Here is an 18,542-nt window from a genome sequence, read left to right as displayed (position 1 = left end):
AGGTTTAACAACGTTCAGCTTTTAGTTGTCACGATTTTAGCATAAGAGTAGCAACAAGTTGTTTCAATCCCATATAAACACATGATTAATGTAAACATGAATAATGAATAGTATAAACGAATAATTCTTAGTGATCATCTATTCCATAAGGGTTCCAAGGCTGCTCGCGACCGTGAGCACGACTGATATACCAGTTTTATACTATGCAGAGGTTGTACACTTTCACTGTGAGTCGTGATACTCATATGCCCGGATTAATTACTCACAAAACACTTCCAAGGTGAGCAGACAGGGTTCACTATGAAGCCTTTCAAAGGTTTGTCTAACAAGTTAGGGCCATTAGATTCACTCGACAAACAGATATAGGAACCCCCTATCGAATGGCATAGTTCCATCATGGCTATACACATAAGAGTAGAGGCTGTCCTATACCCGATTCATCAAGCTATTTTTACGTCAATAAAGGTAACCACTAACAAGCTAGAAAAGGTCCTCATACTGAGCTAAAGTCAGAGCCTTATAGCCCTAATAGCTGTACTGTAAGTCCTGGATGATCACTTACAGATAAGTCCTTAGGAAGAGGAATTTGAAGCATTTAGAAAGTAGCTAAACACTCCAGCCCCTGTTGCCAAGTTGCTAAAAAGTCATATTTTAATGTTTATTGCATATACCATTAGTCAGGTTATAAAATCATGGTTTAATTGAGCACTAACAAAACTACCCAATGCATCTCTCTTAGGAGACAAAGTATAAGATCAATTCTAGGGAATCCTAATCAAGGTGACACATGCAATCATGAATTAAATGTATTAAGGTGAATAGGAAATAAGGATGACCCCATGCTATACTTGTCTTGAACAAAGTGCTCCTACTGATCCTGCTTGTCAAAGTAGTACTCTTGGTCACCCACTAATTGCTCACCGTCTATACTCGATAACCACAACAACATACAAGCATCCAGAAGCAATCATGCATAGCAAACAAAAGCTATAGATTAGAACAGTACACCAATCATCATAAAATCCAGATAAAAAGTTTGTAAAACGAATCTACGTCTCGCTACGATCACACAGACGCGAAGATTACAAAATTTGGAGCTAAAACGAAGAAGTTATGAATTAAACAAGATTCCCTTTAATATAATAATGGATTAAATCTAACCTCAAATTTTAAAAGTTGAAAACATATCTAACAGTAGTATGAACATGTAGATTATGAAATTACGAACCTAACGCAAGTTGAACGGGTCAAATCGGAGCTAAAACGTGAAAGTTATGGCCTGTAGAAAACTAGTGGCAAAAACAGTAAATAGGTGAAACTTAATTTTTGAATTAAAATCTGATTTTAAATCTGCCTAAGGACTGCGGATACGATTTAAAGAAAAGGCAGGGGCTCTTTAGAATAAATGCAGGGACGACATGTTGAGATCCAAATAATTATAAGGGCATTTTTGTAAAAATGACAGGCGAAGGGGTAAGATCTATTTGGGTCGTCCGATCTAGATCGGATGGATGGAATTAGATCGGGAGGGGGAGAGAGAGAGAGCGCGGTCGCCGGAACAGGGCCGAGCGCAGCGGACCTCCATGGACGGCGGCGAGGAGCTCATCGGCGTTCGTGGTTTAGGGCCTGCGGACCACCACTAAGCAAAACAAGGGCACGGGGAGAGAAAGGAGATCAAGGCGAACTCACCAAGGGAGTTTTCATCGGCGAGGGCAGGACTGCGACGGCGGGTCGCTCGGTGAGGTGGACAACGACGGTGGCGACTCGAGCTGCTAGGGTTTGGCTACCGCGTGGAGCAAAAGTGAGGGCAGTGCTGGCTCTAAGATTAGGTACGAGAGTGGCACGGCACTGGCTCTATTTATGAGGGCGTGGAACTTGCAGGGCACGCCACAACGATGGAGTATGGCGCGGCAGTGGACTCCTCCGGTGGAGTCCGGAGCGGACACGGGAGGAAAAGCCCTGACAGGGCGGTCCCGACCATCAGCGAGGGAGAAGGAAAAGGAGGGGCATGGCGTGGCTTGCGCTGGGCTGGGCCGCGGGGCGCGGGAACGGAAGCTGGGACTGCAGGGAAACTAGGCCGAGCTATGAGGGGAAGAGGCGGAAGACTGGGCCACCTGCTGGGCTGCGGGTGGGTGAGGCCGAGCGGCTGGGCCAACAGGCCGAAAGGGGAAGAGAGGACTTTTCTTTTTCTTTTTCTTTTCTAAATTTCCAAAGAAATTTTCAAATCCAAATTCAAATCAATTTGAAGTTGGATTTCAAACCACACAATACAAAAATAATATGCAGCAGCATAAATGCATAAACATGTATGTAGACCTATATTTGATTTTATTTTTAACAAAGTTCTTATTTTCCTAAATTTAAATGCTCACTAAATGCATAATTAAATCATTTTCTTCTATTTTAAAATCATGCAAATTTTAGGGTGTTACAAATGGTCCGGTCCTGTTAAGCACTTTGTTGCAAAACATAATTAACATGCAACTAAGTAAACCTAGTCAACCATTATAGAACTTTTCATTTTTGAACAGCTAATGCTAACTCTATATTCCACAGAAGAACATTTGAGGAGAATAGCTGCATTCCACATGTCAGCTGCTCTTCTCACATTAAGGCCATTATCAATGCTGGGTTTAATACTTGTGTTTTAAGAATGCCAAGTAAGAATAGTAAATTAATTAATGAAATCTCATACCAGTCACTATTTCATTGATGTTTCGTAGGAAATATATGCTAGAGGCAATATGTTGGAATGTAAACATGGTTTCACCTCTCTCTAGATGTGTTCATCAATAATTATTTGACACGTTATCATAAAGCACTCCATTCAATAGGAATGATCAAACCCATGGCAGAATTGTTCAGCAGCATGGACATAGCTCTAGCTAGCTATCTTATTTTGATACCTTCCATTTAAAATGACCAAACTAGCTAAACACTCTGTTTTCAAGCTACCAACTAAACAAATGATCGTGATCTGCGTGGACATTTTTTTCTTTCTATCACTGACCCACAGCAATCACAAATATATAATTTTTTCTAACATCGACAGCAGATTCATATGATAAGAAAGGTGTCACATGTACTATGGTTAGGCTCTCATGTTTTGTTATGGAAATAGCATGCAACCAGATGGTAAATGTTGCGCGATGTGGATGTTCTTTAGGAACTAGTAGTTGATGACCCGAACATATTTCAGCATACTTGTCTTGTGCAGTTCAGCTTCCTCAAACATCTCTTGACTAATCGGAAATTTGGATGTTCCCCTTATAAAAACTGATCCCTCCAAAACCTGGCTGTTGAGTACTCTAAGAACAGAGATATGCCTCCTCTTCCCTCAGGGAGGGGGGAGATGTGCTACCTCTGCTTTATCTGGTGGCTCCTTTGCACTTCATATATGATGCCTGCTGTCCTATAAGTCGTCATGCGTTTGGCATGCATTACCTGCAAATAGAACAAACTGTGACCACAATTACCACGGAAGTGAGGCGCTGCCACCATGCCAATGTGTTCTGGCGCCGGCCAAATTTGTACATGGTGTCGCCGCGTACAAATTTTATGGATTGGTGGGTTTGAGAACTCAGGAAGAAAAAAAATCAAGAAACCATTAACTTGCCTACGCATCCAAGAACAAAAAACTCAGCGAAAAGAAAACAACTCACCTAGGGATGAGTTGATCCAGGACAATCTGGTGACTTAATTGCGACTTTGCGAGACAGCGAGAGGAGCATCTTGCATTGAGAGAGAACTTGGGGGCAGCTGTACGTATTGCATTAATTAATATAAATATGGCGCAAGGCAGCCATGCTTCTCAGCCTCCTGCTTATCCTTGGCTCCCCGCCGATGATCGCCGCTCAGCCGTGAAAGATCTGCGGCACCAGCAACTACACGGCCAACGGCATATACCAACACAACGTCGACAGTCTGTCGTACTCGCTCCTTACAGCAGACAGCGACTCCAGCGATCTATTCGCCAAAGGCTCCGCAGGTGTCGCCCCAAACACCGTGTATGCCGTGGCGCTCTGCCGTGGCGACCTCAACTCTTCTGCCTGCAGCACCTGTGTCGATGCCGCGTTCAAGGACGCGAGACAGCTGTGCGGGCTCAGCAAGGACGCGACCATCTTCTATGACGAGTGCATCATCCGCTTTTCGGACATGGATTCCTCATCTGTCGTCGATGCTGCGCTCACCCTGATGAATCTCAGCTCAGAGCCCATGTTACCCGGTTGGTGGGACGCCATGAACCAGCAGCAGCCGGCGACCGGAAACTTCACAAAGTTCTTCAAGACGATGCTGAGTGACACGGTAGCGCAAGTTCTCTCCACGACGAAGCACTACGCTGCAATCCGTATGGGCACGAATGATGGGAGCACCACTGTTCCACAGCTCTACTGCTTGGCACAGTGCGCTCCTGACCTGGTTCAAGATATCTGCTACAACTGCATCCAAAATTTCAGCGACCTGGCCACAGCCAACTTCGCCGGGCGGCGAGGGGGCGTGTTCTTGGTCTGCGGTGCAGTTTGAGGTACGATACGAATAAGTTCTTCGCCGGTGAGCCGACATGGAGCTCGGGGTCCTTGAGTGCTCTTGTTCCAAGTCCATCACCATCACCACAGCCTGTCCCGCTGCTACCATCACCAAAACCCAAGAGTATGCAGTCCTTTCCTTTCTTCCCATAGTACTTATATATACCGACTAAATACAATAATATTACTTTCGTTGTCACCATATCATGCTTTGCAACCAACTAACTGTTTACACTCAATATATAGCACCTATAGGTAAAGTTGTGGCCATTTCCTTGGTTGCTCTACTACTACTGGTATTGTTTATCTGCATCATCGTTTTGTTCAGAATGCGACAGAACAAAAAGGGTCATCAAATCTACAGAAAAGTCTTTCGTTTATGAGTGTATAAAGTACATTAACTTGTAGTATCACACGGAGTCTTAACCAGGCAACACGAACACGAATGAAGACGAAGCACAGATTTTGGGACTAGATGGAAGGAATTCAGAATTAAATATTTATGAATTCTCACAAGTATTAGAGGCCACATGTTAGAGTACGTCACTACTAGAGAACATACTTTAGAACGATGTCCCAATTTGGCATTAGTCTCGGCATTTTTTGCCCCCGGGACTAAAGGACCCTTTAGTCCCGGTTGGTAATACCAACCGGGACTAAAGGTCCCTGCCCAACGGTCGTCCGCGACCTTTAGTCCCGGCTGGTAATACCAGCCGGGACTAAAGCTTTTAGTCCCGGTTTGGGTGATGCCCCGGGAATAAAGATTAATCTTTAGTCCCGGTTTGGACCCTTAACCGGGACTAATAATCCCGGCCTATAATTCAGCTCATTTCTTCCTCCCCGAGCCCGAGCCATTCCATTCAAACTCACTGCCTCTGTTTTTCAGCTTGCTGTTGTTCTTGCTCTCTCCCCCTCCATTGGTGTTGCTCTTCGATTTTGGAGGTAACAAACTTAATCCACTTATGTTTTATCAGTAGTTTATCTCATTTTGCGATGTAGATGCATGTGTAACTTTATATGTTGGACTTTATTATGCTTTTATATGTCATTTTTAGCTCAAAATCACATGATGATTTGCATATATGTTTGGATAAACAAAAGTTAAATTAGTTCATGAAATGAGAAACTTAGAAAATAGTTAGAAAATTGTAGAAAATCTGTACTAGTTGAACTTGCGGACCGTGTTCAAGTCGGCGAGCATGTTCTCTGCCGAGCGGTAACGGATGTCAAGGAGGAGCTTTGATTCTACGAGGGAGAGCGGCAACGGTCGTGGAAGACCGTGTTCCCTTTCTCGTAGAATCGGAGCTCTTCCTTGGCCTAGTACGGTGCCGTCCGGTGGAGAAATGCTCGCCGAGTTGATCACGTAAGCAAGGTCAACTAGTACGGATGGTTATTTATTGAAACATGTTTTTGAGCTATAATTTGATGGATATTTGATAACTTCAGACCTACAAATGTCATCTACAAATGTTACTATCCTCGGCAACCTAAACGTCCGCGAGCTCACCGATATCGAGCAGGTCACTTAGAATTATTTTTTCCATGAAATGAACTACTTAGAAATCATGCCTTTTTTTAGAATTAAATTTTCCATGAAATGAAAAACTTAGTAAATAGTTAGAAAATTATAGAAAATCCGTACTAGTTGAACTTGCGGACCGTGTTCAGCTCGGCCAACATGTTCTCTGCCGAGCGGTAACGGACGTCAAGGAGGAACTTTGATGCTACGAGGGAGAGCGGCAACGGTCGTGGAAGACCGTGTTCCCTTTCTCGTAGAATCGGAGCTCTTCCTTGGCCAAGTACGGTGCCGTCCGGTGGAGAAATGCTGGCCGAGATGATCACGTAAGCAAGGTCAACTAGTACGGATGGTTATTTATTGAAACATGTGAAATCCGTACTAGTTTTGTTTAAATATATCATTTTAGAAAATATGAAATTTACACTAGTTTGCAAAAATAAGTATAGAAAGTAGATGACAACTGGTACCGGATCATCGGCCTCTCGTTCGGTTGCGAAACGACTGAGGCCAAAACTCCCTCTCATTATCTGCGGCAAGTGTAAGCAGAAGATTGTGATGGAGTACCGAGTCAAGAGACAGGGACCCAACAAGGGTCGTGTTTTCTACAAGTGCCCGGATCGCGATGTGAGTTTCTTACGCATTTTATCTTTATGGCTAATTGACCTGCTTTTCTTGAATATTTTTGACTAAATATTTTTTGGCTTTAATTACAGTGGGAGGGCAATGGATGCGATGGTTGGTACTGGGAGGAAGATTATGCTACATACGTGCAGAATTTGGGTGCGCTTGAGGTAGCGGCTGCTGCTGATGAGGCAGTGAGCCAGCAGGAGAAGCTTATTGATATTCAACAGAAGAATGATTTGTCTATTTTAGTTGCGTACGATCACGAAATAATTATGTTACTGAAGTGCATTGTAGTTTTAGTTTGTTTAGTGATAGTTGGGATTGCTTATGTTGTAGCCAGACTTAGTTAATTAATCAACCGTGTGTGTGTCATTTATGTTGTGTAATAAAATACTAAATTATGTTCAAGGTTTTCATAATTTGTCGTGTAATACAGATTATGTCACGCCATTGGATGTACAATGCCGATCGCCGCTCCCAAGACTTTATTGAGGGCTTGCACTATTTCTTAGGTGTGGCCGAGGCAAATAAGCGGGATGGTTTCATGTGCTGTCCATGTGCCCTATGTAAGAATTTAAAGGAATATTCAAGCTCAATGAGTCTTCATTCACATTTGCTTAAGTCAGGTTTCATGTCAAACTATATATGTTGGACTAAGCATGGAGAAAACGGGATCATGATGGAAGAAGGTGAAGGAGAAGATTTAGACATTGATGACATTATTGCTCAGTATGGTGCCTTTGATGATACTACAATTGGGGGAGATGAAGAAGAGGTAGCGGTAGAAGATGATCTCGGTGATGCTCTTGGCGATGCCATTCGTGATGCACAACAAGAATGGGAAAGTGAAAAAGAGAAAGTTAAGTTCGAGCGCATGCTTGAGGATCATAGGAAGTTGCTATACCCGACGGCCGAAGAGGGGCAAAAAAAGCTGGGTACAACACTGGAATTGCTACAGTGGAAGGCAAAGAATGGTATATCCAACAAGGCATTTGGGAATTTATTGAACCTCATAAAGAAGATGCTTCCGAAGCCAAATGAATTGCCCACCACTACGTACGAAGCAAAAAAGGTTGTCTGCCCATTGGGATTAAAAATCCAGAAGATACATGCATGTCCTAATGACTGCATCCTCTACCATGGCAATGAATACGAGAATTTGGATGAATGCCCGGTATGTAAAGCATCGCGGTATAAGATCAGGCGCGATGATCCTAGTGACGTCGAGGGTGAACAACATCCTAGAAAGAAAATCCCTGCCAAGGTTATGTGGTATGCTCCTATAATACCACGCTTAAAACGTTTGTTCAGAAATAAAGACCATGCAAAGTTGTTGCGGTGGTATAAAGAAGACCGTAAGGTAGACAATATGCTGAGACACCCGGCTGATGGGTCCCAGTGGAGAGCGATAGACAGGGAATTTCCAGAGTTTGCAAATGAGGCTAGAAACTTAAGGTTCGCCTTAAGTACAGATGGTATGAATCCTTTTGGAGAGCAGAGCACTAGTCATAGCACTTGGCCAGTTACTCTATGTATCTACAACCTTCCTCCATGGTTATGCATGAAGCGGAAGTTCATTATGATGCTGATCCTCATCCAAGGTCCGAGGCAACCTGGCAACGATATTGATGTCCTTTAGTCCCGGCTGGTGTTACCAGCCGGGACTAAAGGGTCGCGGGCTATATATATCGAACGTCTGTTCTGTTCATCTTCGATCTCGCCTCCGTCGCTCAGCCCCGCCTGGCCGCGCCATCCGCCATCGTCGAGCTCGTCTCTGCCACGCCGCCGTCGTCGTCTACCCCCGCCCGGCCGCGCCATTCTCTAGGCCCGCATCGCCGCATCCCGTCTCCGCCGCCGCACCCGACCCCACCCTCCGTCGCCGACGCTTTCCGCGCGCCCACGCCGTACGGCCTCCGTCGAACTCGATCTTGATCTGCTGCTCTCGATTGGCCAAGTTTTTTAGATTTTTTTTACAAAGTCTCGGCTGTATGTTAGATTAAAATGTATTCAATTTTAATTAGTAGTTTATTGTTAGTTTTTTAGTTATTTTTAGATAGTTTTTGATATATTAGATTTAAATGTATTAAAATTTAATTAGTATTTTATTTAGATAGTTTTTTTAGATAGTTTTTTATTATAGTTTTTTATATATGTTAGATTAAAATGTATTATCTTACTAGTTTATCTAATTTCATGTTAGATTTATTTAATTGGATTTAGTAATTATATATTCTATCTCTCTATATATATTATATCTAGAGAGAGATTCTATATGTATACATATGTACTTAATTATTTCTATATGTATATATACATGTACTTATTTTCATGTGTTGAGAGAGAGAGAAAATTGTATCTAGAGAGACATTCTATGTGTATCACATGCATATCTAGAGATATAGACATATGCACTTATTTCTATGTGTTGAGAGAGAGAGAAAATATATTGTATCATTCTATGTGTATATATATACATGTACTTATTTCCATGTTGATGAAATATTATGTGTTATTATATTTAATTGGATTTAGTAATTCTATATGTGTTATCACATGTACTTATGTTATGTACCATAGTAATTCTATCTATGTGTTATCTTGAAGATACAAATGGCTACTCCGAATGATAACTTGAGTGATGACATAATGGCGGATATTATCAACGCCGGCACCAATGTGGATGTAGATGACACGAGTCAGTACTTTGCTGATTATGAGGATATCCTGAATATGCCGGTGGTTGAAGATTAACAAATTGTCGCGCAAGAAAATACTGGCGAGGTATATTCGATTATCTATCATCTCTTATAGATGCATGCGTACGTATATTTGTTGTTAATCGTTGTGTTTCTACTCATGTAGCCGGTCTCTGGATCTACATCAACCACCGACAAAAGTAGGAAAGTCCGAGGGCCAAAAAAGCCATTAGAAGGCCGTTTCATAATATCAAAATTCGACACCGACACCGGCAAACCATTGGGACCACATGCTCAGACATATGTCAATCAATGTGGGTTCATTGTAAGGGATAGGATCCTAGTTAGTGCTCGTGAATGGAAGCAGAAGATATCCGCTCCTAATGTTAGTTTTGTATCTGATCGTGACAAGAACCTAGCTTGGAGAGATATCACTCAGCATTTCACATTACAAGCAGATGATGCTTTGAAGGAGCTAGTGAGGGATTGGACAATGAAGAAGATGGCAACATTGTTCTAGAGTTGGAAGAAGACATTGTATAAAAAGTTTATCTTGAAGAATGCTACGCCGAATTTCAATGCTAAGGCATTTGTCAAGTTGGAGTCCCATTGGGATGCCTTCGTAGAATACAAGACATCCCAAGACAGTGAGGAACGTGTGATGAGGAATCGGCAGAATGCCCGACAGAAGCAATACCATCATCGCATGGGATCAGGTGGTTATAAGAGTGCTATTCCCAAGTGGCAGAACCTAGAAGCAGAGATTACTGCCAAGGGAATCATACCTGAAACAATAGAGAAGAACTGGCCTCAACGCACGAAGAATTGGTTCTACGCTCATGGGGGAAGCCTAGACCCAGACACTGGCAAGCTAATTTTCGGCTAAAAATTTGAGAGAGCAACACAGAGACTAGCTCGTGCTAGGGAAGAAGCTGATAGTGGTGTTTTCAAGCCCAACAAAGAGAAGGATGAATTGACATATGCCCTAGAGAATCCTGAACACGGTGGTCGAATAAGAGGCTATGGGGCGGTTCCGTGGCTACACGCATTCCCAGCAGACAAGGATACCTACAGAAGCCGCCAAAGAAAGAAGGATGAGGAGGTAGAATGAATCCGTGCATTGGAGCAATTTGTTGATGAGTCACGACAAGCATTGCTTGAATCACGTGAACAAGAAAAATCTCTTGAGGCAAGAATGCAGGAGGAGATCAAGAGGCAAGTGCAGCTAGCAATGAGTCAAATGCAATCGCAATCAACGCCGGGAGTCACCATTAGCCCCGTTGGTCAGATGAAAAGCAGTTGTGCTTCTACGGAGCTGCCAGTTATTCAAGACGACGCTGGGTTGCGCTTCCCTATTGATGACATTACCGAGCCTCTAACAACATGTGAGCTGCACATTCCAGATGGTAATAATGCATCAATCATGGTGGCTGTCGGGGTTGTATCTCCAATAGACCGAACGAAGACACCAAGAATCCATGGGTCAGTTATTCAACCTGGATATGCTTGCGTCTCGGTCGATAGAGTGCTCAAAGGTTACAGCAATGTTCCTCTTGACATTGAAGGCGGTGATGGGGAGAAGACACTAGGAGAAGCAGAAAAGACATTTATTCAATGGCGCAAACGCTTCATCATCATTCCTGGGGCGCCACCGCTTCCCCTACCTCACCCTAGGTACGAATGAAAGTGAATGAAATATTATTTTCCATTAATTTTCTATTGGCTTAAAAAATAATTGACACACAACTTGTTTTTGTAGCAGGGTCTCCCCCCAGCCTAGCCTAATCATTCATTCCCCATCTCATCACAGCATCGCGGGGGGCGAGACGACTTCATCCCCACGGCGATCGCCAACTCCTACACCGGCCCCATCGCCTCCAGAACGATCTCCAACTCCTACACCGGCCCCACCACCTCCACAACGATCTCCAACGCCTCCACGCCGGTCTCCACCAACACCGGCCACATCGCCTCCACGCCGGTCTCCAACACCGCCCCCACCCCCTCCACAGCGACGCACTACAAAGACGTCTAAGGTCTCGGCGGCAAAGAAGACCCCGAGAAAAAGAGTTATTTCTCAAGAAATACTTTCTGAAAAGACTGATGAGCAAATAGCAGCTGAAGAAGACAAAAAAGTGAAAGATTTTTTTATAGATACCAAAAAGAAGAGTCAAGCGAAGCTTAAGGAGAAGCCGTACTTTTACCTACCACGAGAGGTGCTGAGGCAGAAGGTCGATGCTCACAAGAAAAAGATGATTGAACTTTGTAAGCCTTCGCCACTATCAGACTATGACCGCTCCCTCGTGAAGTCACATGATGCAGATAAGAAAAGGAAAAGAGCATCAGGGAAGGATGTCCCACAGCTCGGACAACAGAACCAACCAATGTAAAATCTTGTTGTTGCTAATCAATATGGTTCCAACATAGAAGTCTATCGACCAGACAACTCTGGAGAAGTGTCGGTTCAAGCCCTTAATGCTTTTTTTCAAGATACTGGTTTAACCTTGGATCAATTGACGGGCAAAGCTCCAATCCAGAACCTGGAAGTTGATACCTGGAAGACTTATAAATATGGCAAAAGTCTGTACAACCCTGCGGCTCTGAATGAATTGGGTACGCAAATGTACTTGCTCAACAAGTGGTACATGCAGGCGTGTGGCAGGGGTGAGCAGTGGATCTTTGTCAGATTTAGAGACCATCATTACTTCCGTGGCGATGACATCTTACATATTAGTTTCAAAGAATTGCATCAACTATACCACATGGACGCTCTGGACAAATCAATCATTAGCTCCTTTTGTTTGTAAGTGATTCTTACTTTTATTTAATAAACTCACTTCCATGCGTACGTGTATATAATTATCCTCACATGTAACTTATATTTATATACAGATTCCAGATGTCAGAGCTCCAAAGAATACAAGACACCAGTGTTGGCTTCATTGATCCTTATATCGTATTCAAAACCGGTATTATTGTCAAGGAGCGATGGGTATCTGAAGCACAGGAGAATATCATGATGTTCTTCGTGAAGCAGCACGACAAGACAACAATACTTTTCCCGTACAACTTTGAGTAAGTGTTAATAATAATGTAGTCTACACATTTTATGTAATATCAATACAACTTATATGCATGTACGTGTGTGTATAAACCAATGCAGTTTTCACTGGATACTCATTGTCATTGAGTTAAACTCAAGTCGGTTACTAATCTTTGACTCGTTGAGAAAAGAACGGGCACTATACCAAGATATGATAGACATTATCCAGGGGTAATTTCGATCTCTCGCGCACAACTATTATTGAATAGACTTTGCCATAATTTATTAACGATCGTACATTATTGGTCGCACAGGGTTTGGAAAGAGTTTATTCGGCAACATCGCAAGGATTGCAAGGCACCACTTAATGTAGTTGAAATACCAGTAAGTTGTACTATATACACTTCCCCACGTGTTTAATTACTATATCGTACTTCAATTTACGTGTGAGATGATGAGAATAATCTTCTTCTCGTACAGTGGTGTTTGCGGCAGGAACCAGGTAATAACTTGTGTGGATACTACGTTTGTGAATTTATCACTGCGCACATAAGAAGAACTCCTGAAGATGTCCTCAGAGTACGTATATATCAATTTTTATTTATTTTTAAATGAATATATATACATATATGTGTATTAATACTTTTCCTTTTATTTCAAATGCAAGACTGAATGGTTGAAACGAAGGGTCATGCAAAAAGACCATCTGAAAGCAGTTCAAGAGTCAATAGGAGGATATCTTCTAGAAAAAGTGCTAAATCCCAACGGCGAGTTCTACTTTGATCCTAAGGAATAAATGATGTAAATTAAATGTTTATTGATATCGTTATTTTCGAGAACAAGATTATGAAAGTGTTGTATATATACATATATATATCTATAATATATATAGTTTCATACTTTATTCGAATATAATAATGCTCAAGATGAGAATTAGATGTAATTATACGCATGTGTGTATTTATATTTGCAGCGTAGAATACGTACATAAAAACATATTATATATTAAACAAATACGTGTAACTGAACTGAAAACAAATTAAACAAAAAAAAATGAAAAAGAAAAGGAACCTTTAGTCCCGGTTGGGGTTACCAACCGGGACTAAAGGGGCTCGGCTGGAGGGCCTTTAGTCCCGGTTGGTGTTACCAACCGGGACTAAAGGTCCCTCTTTAGTCCCGGCTCGATGACCCGGGACTGAAGGTTCCACCTTTAGTCCCGGGATCGTTGTCCCGGCGCGGTAACCTGGACTAAAGGCTGTTACCGCCCGGGACAACAAGTCCATTCTGTAGTAGTGCGTCAGGGGCCTATTGGGCCTGGGTTGGCTGTATAGCCCATTAGTGTTAGGGTTAATTAGAGATAAGGGTCGCTTACTTAAGGGTCAAGTAAGTCTTGCTTGTGAGTCAAGTAAACCTCTCTATATAAGGAGAGGAGATGTATCGATCTAATCAAGCAAGAATTAAGAAGGAAAACCCTTCCCTCTTGCCCGGCCGTGGGCAAACGCCCCGCGGCCGGCTCTCTCTCCCCTCGACTCTCTCCTCTCAATCCTAGCAGCCACATAACACCACATGTACTTTCTCAGAAGAAAACAAACTTGGGCAAGGAGGCTTTGGTCCTGTAGACAAGGTAAGAGGGTAAAGAAAACACAAGCATGAGCTTACAAGAAGAGAAAATCAGTCAATGACTGAATGCTGAGAAACAGATTTGTATACTGTGCAACACTCTGCATTAGCCTATTATCTTGGTCAGAACGTTAGTCAAGTGTCAAAGGGGACAGTTGAAATTGCAAAATTGTGTCACTAATCCCATCTCTTTTTCACTTGTCTCTAGGGCCAATTTCCTGATGGAGTAGAGATCGCAGTTAAAAGACTTGCTTCTCATTCAGGGCAAGGCCTAGCAGAGTTCCAAAACGAAATTCCACTCATAGCTAAGCTCCAGCACACAAATCTGGTCAGGCTCTTGGGATGTTGTTATCATGGGCAGGAAAAAATACTAATATATGAATATTTGCCAAATAAAAGCTTGGATTTATTCATTTTTGGTATTACCTCTCACAGTACCACAGTACAACAAATTCTTTGTTCATTAAGTGCAAAATGTTTTTAGTTTAATATATATTTATGTTATATTGGTTTGCAGATGAAACAAGGAGAGTTTTATTAGATTGGAGTAAACGCCTAGCAATAATAGATGGGATAGCACATGGACTTCTCTATTTACATAAGCACTCTCTTCTGCGTGTCATCCATAGAGATCTCAAAGCAAGCAACATTCTTCTGGACAGTGAAATGAGCCCTAAAATTTCAGATTTTGGGCTTGCAAAAATATTTACACTACAGGAAACGGCTGATTTGCCGGGAGCAAAAAAATTTGCCGGGTGCTTTTTATCGGGCACCCGGCAAAGGGATTCTTTGCCGGGTGCCAGGCCTGGAGGCACCCGGCAAATAAAGACCTCCGGCAAAGCAGCCTTTGCCGGGTGCCGGGCACTCGGCAAATTCCAGCCGTCGGCAAAAATTGGTCTTTGCCGGATGCCGGCCACTCGGCAAAATATGGCCGCCGGCAAAGGTGGCCGGCTTGACGGCGGCCAGCTGCCATCATCCTTTGCCGGGTGCCACCCCGTTAGGCACCCGGCAAAGAATTTTTTTATTTTTTTTAAATTTCTTTGCTGGGTGCCCCATGACCTGGCACCCGGCAAAGGCTTCTTTGCCGGGTGCCCGTGGTGGCACCCGGCAAATTATTTTTTTTTGTTTTTTTGACCCTATTTTTTTTGTGGGGACTTGCTATAGTAATATATATCCCTATTTCAAAATTTGGGACAATTATGAGTTTTTTAACTATATTTCCTTAATTTTTTCTGTTTCATTGAATATTTCCGACTATTCCAAATTTGAACTGCAGGTACATGAAATAATGGATTTTGGTCATTCAAAAAATAGTATTCATGATATTTAGGCTATGTCGAGGCCGTATGCAGGAAGTGGCATGAAATGTCGCGCATCATGTTGTCGTAACATGATGATGTACTCACGGGGGAAGTTTATTTAAATTATATAAAATCCAAACGATGACCGAAAATCACGAAACTTGTAGATGTGTCTTGTTATCACATGTGGAGGCCCTGGTAAAACATTGAGAAAGTTTCGAGCAAGTTGCGACGTCGGCTGCCTAAAACCCAGACATCTCCACATGTGATCTTTGCCGACTAACTTTTTGCCGGAGGCTCTTTGCCGAGTGCTGCACCCGGCAAAGGCTTTGCCGAGTGCAAAGTAGCCTTTGCCGGGTGCATTCGGCACCCGGCAAAGCGCCTGAATCCAGTTGTGTTAGGACAAATGATACCGAGGGGAATACAAAAAGGATCGCTGAGACATAGTAAGATTTTCATATGAATTACTACGATCCATCCTTGCTGTAATACCGCCAATACTGTTATGTCATTTCAGTGTTTCTGATACACATCCTTTCAGTGGTTATATGGCTCCAGAGTATGCCAGCGAGGGCCTCTTTTCAGTCAAATCTGATCTATTCAGCTTTGGTGTGCTAATGCTTGAGATTGTCAGTGGAACAAGAACATCAAGTTTTCATCGATATGGAGAATTCATTAACCTTCTTGGACACGTGAGTATGTCTACGATATAAATATGTAGTCATTTATGTTTCCAAAGATCTACCAGAAATGGAAAGAACAAAGTTTTGAGTGGCATCACTGGCATGTCTTACACCATCCACCACTCACTAACTGTCAGTGCTTAAAGTTTTTTTCTCTCCCCCTTCTTCTGGAGTAGATCATTGGAAGCAACCTGCTCAGATCATTGAGAGTTTGTCTACGTATTTGGTATCTGTACACTTTTACGCTGCAGGCATGGCAGATGTGGAATGACGAAACATGGCTTCAACTCGTAGATACATCACTATTTTCCAGTGACTCTCATACACTAAAGATTATGAGATGTATCAACATAGCTCTGCTTTGTGTGCAAGAGAGTGCAGCTGATCGACCCACCATGTCAGAGGTTGTTGCAAAGCTTAGCAACGACAGTGTGACCCTACCTGCACCGAAGCACCCTGCATTTTTCGACCTCAGGGTGACAAACGAGCCTTCAACTGTTGTTGTGGCATCCAGTGTTAATGGAATGACAATTTCCGCTGTAGATGGCAGATAGTTTTCAATGGTAGTGGTTGTCCATTCAGAAGCTTTCGTTAATTGTTTCATCTCTGAAATTGTATATATCAATATAAAACAAGATAATAAATGTTAGTTCATTGGCAATGTAGGCCATACGTGTGATCGCACCTTGGCCCTACATTGGTACGTGCATAGATCAATCCACATCAGGATTGGTAGAGCGAGGAGGTTCCGGAAGTTGAAAGGTATTAAATGGAAGAGAAGCACATAAATCTCTTTTCCGAATTTTCCTTTAGTGCTTGTTTGGCTGCACACAAATCTACTCCAATCCACGTGGTTTGAGAGGAATTGAGGTGGAACTTAAACTAAATTCCACCTCAATCCCTCTCAAACCACGTGGATTGGGATGGATTCGTGTGCAGCCAAATAAAGCCTTAGTGAGCAACTCCAGCAGTTCCCAATTCTCTTTCCCATAAAAACCTTCCATGGATCCTGTTGTTAGAACCTAACTGAATGGGGCAACGAAAAAGATCGGAAAAGCATTTCTGCTTCTGTTTTCCTTTTATGGGCATGTTTACATGGATACATTACTGATGACGGCTGGCCTGTCTTCAACAACTCGTAAATCAAAATCCAGCATCTTTCAGCTGCAACTGGAGAGCACAGTAGAACATGGGTGATGTCTGAAGTCTGAACTAGTTGGTTTGAAGAATGAAATCTGATCATCAAAGGTTTGGCCAACTTTGCATGATAGTGAAATAACATAAGCGTGATAAATACAGGAGACAAGAAGATAAGTATGACTGAAGTCAATTTCGTGTTCCTTTTCTTCCTTTAAAGATGAGTGCAGAATTTTTATATATCTGGCTTGAGATTTTCCAAAAAATTAAATTACATGAAAAAGCTAATGTTTTTGTAGAGTTAGACAAGACACTTAAGATGGCGGTGCAAACTCAAGAGCGCTAATCACTGGACATGTTTCGATACCATTTGCTAGTCGCCGCGGTTACCCCGAGTAGATGTAGGATAGGCATATGCGTTTGGAGCGATGAGTCACTTGCAACATAGCTGCCTTAGTTGTGATCAATGTCAAGGTATTCCAGCGAGCAGATTGAGTTTTATAGGTGTTTTGGACTACATTTGATAGAGAACTAAGCAACATGTCATTTAGCTACTCATGAGTTAATGTGTGATAGGCCATCAGCCCTAAGTCACCCCGGAGTCCACCGGCACACAATGTTTTCCTAAACGGTAAACGGTCTTTACACGGTCGCCCTTCATTTAGCGTTTAGGCTATTTACACGGTGTTTAAACGAAGTTAAACGGTCTAAACGTTTTTGTACTTTTAAAAAAAATACATATAATTACATATGTGCATGTAAAAAATCAAGTATTCTAGCATTTATACATATTTATCCAAGTAAAAATTAATTATTTTGGTATGTATATATATTTATGCATGTGAAAAGAACCAAATATAGATATTTATGCATGTAACATATCAAGTGTACACATTTATAAATATAATAAACTTAAGTATACAAATTTATCCATACAAAACTGAACTAGATTTACCTCGTGTTCGCCTAAACAGCTGTTTAGCCCGTTTAATGCTGTTTATCTTCGTTCCGTTTAGGCCATTTTCCCTATTTTTTTTCCGTTTAAACGATCAACCGTTTAATTTATGTTTACCCCTAAACAAAACAGTTTACCACCGTTTACCGTTTACTGGCCGTTTAAACGGCCGTTTAGGCGAACACTGCTGGCACGCTGAGATTGTGAAACGCAGTACCGGGCCTCCAAAAGGGTAACCACGCGGTCTCAGGAGAGTTAGAGGATACGCCCTTACCTCCCTATGCTATCAACTAGAACATAGCAGTAGTGGTACCACCCTAGTCAGATCATACCCGTCTCCCACCCAACTAGGAGTGAGTGGTGTGCAATGGCTCCTATGGACCGGTTCTCCCAACATTTTAGTCCATAGTGGTACCACACAAGACATCTTCTTAGGTG

General features: G+C 42.4%; 1 pseudogene; it reads left to right on the top strand.

Moving 5' to 3' along the window:
• Positions 1-3,804: 3,804 nt before the first annotated feature.
• On the top strand, positions 3,805-16,566 carry LOC136485333 (cysteine-rich receptor-like protein kinase 10; annotated as a pseudogene).
• The last annotated feature ends 1,976 nt before the right edge of the window (positions 16,567-18,542 follow it).

The sequence above is a fragment of the Miscanthus floridulus genome, chromosome 10 (assembly GCF_019320115.1).
Source record: "Miscanthus floridulus cultivar M001 chromosome 10, ASM1932011v1, whole genome shotgun sequence".
Taxonomy (NCBI): Eukaryota; Viridiplantae; Streptophyta; class Magnoliopsida; order Poales; family Poaceae; genus Miscanthus; species Miscanthus floridulus.
The sequence above is the reverse complement of the archived record's forward strand: the minus strand, read 5'-3'. Positions and strand labels throughout refer to the sequence as shown.